Source organism: Phalaenopsis equestris, unplaced genomic scaffold (genome assembly GCF_001263595.1).
Source record: "Phalaenopsis equestris unplaced genomic scaffold, ASM126359v1 Scaffold207393, whole genome shotgun sequence".
NCBI lineage: Eukaryota > Viridiplantae > Streptophyta > Magnoliopsida > Asparagales > Orchidaceae > Phalaenopsis > Phalaenopsis equestris.
The window spans coordinates 13,804-15,273 of record NW_018226727.1 but is presented as its reverse complement, the minus strand read 5'-3'; positions in this window follow the sequence as shown (position 1 = coordinate 15,273).

Sequence of the window (1,470 nt, the reverse complement as noted above, 5' to 3'; positions counted from 1 at the left end):
AGTAGCTAAAAATGGTCTCCCTAAAATGATAGGTATTTCTTTATCTTCCTCCATATCTAAAACAATGAAATCCATAGGAAAGATAAATTTGTCAACTCTTACTAACACATCTTCTATAACTCCCTTAGGATAAGTAACTAAATGATCTGCTAATTGAAGAGTTACAGAAGTAGGTGAGACTTCTCTTAATTCTAATTTTTTGAAAAGTGATAGAGGCATAAGATTAATGCTGGCTCCCAAATCATATAAAGCTCTTCCATAAAAATTTTCATCGATAGCACACAGTATAGTGAAACTACTTGGATCTTTTAATTTTTTAGGAAGCTCCTTCTGAATAATTTCACTACACTCTTCGCTAAGTGCAATAGTCTCATTATCAATGAGCTTCCTTTTCTTGTTCAAAATATCTTTCATAAATTTCACATAATTGGGCATTTGCTCTAAAGCTTCTACAAAGGGAATATTTACCGTTAATTTCTTAAGAATTTGTAAAAACTTGGAGAATTCTTTATCCTTTTTGTGTTGCTTCAATCTTTGAGGAAACGGTGGTGGAGGTTTCTCCACAGTAATTTTCATTGGTGTAAGTGGATATTCTATATCTGGGTATTCATGATCCTTTTCTTTCTCTGTATTCACTTTCTCTATTTTAATTTCCGTTTCTTTTTGCACTTTTATTTCCAATTCTTTTCCACTTTATAATTGTATCTCTTTTATCTGTTCTTTTCCTTGATCTTTAGGATTTGGTTCCACAGTACTAGGAAAGCTTCCGATGTTCGATTACTAAGCGCAATAGCGATATGCCCCAATTGGTTTTCAATATTCTTGATAGCAGTTCCTTGATTTTGTAATTGGTTTCCTGCTTGATAGCAGTTCCTTGATTTTGTAATTGGTTTCCTTGAATTTGTAATTGATTTCCTTGATTCTGTAATTGTTGACCCGTGTTTAATATCATCTCTTTGATAGATAGCTTGTTTTCCTTAAATTAAGTTTTGAGTGTTACTGTTAAATCCTGGAGGATAAGAAGGTCTATAATTAATATTTCCTTGGTTTGATGAATTTCCCAATGGGTTCATAAGGTTGTTTGCCCATTGTTGATTTGTAGAAGATTGATTTGTAGAAGAATTGTTATTCCAATTAAAGTTAGGATGACTCCTCCAACCTGGGTTATAATAGTTTGAATAAGGATTATTTCATCTATTGTTAATAACATTTAGAGTCTCATAAGAAGGTTGAACATCCAAAAATTGCCCCGATGAATTCTCTCCCATCATAGTAGGTGTTGGAAAATAATTCATTCCATAATGATCTAATTTCTTTGACATTGCAGCAATCTGCGAAGCAAACATAGATATTGCATCAGAATCGTGGATACTAGCTACTCTTTTAGGATTTATCCTTTTAGAGGGCCATTGAAAATTGTTGATACTCATCTCTTCTATTAACGAATAAGCCTCATCAAAAGGTTTTGAC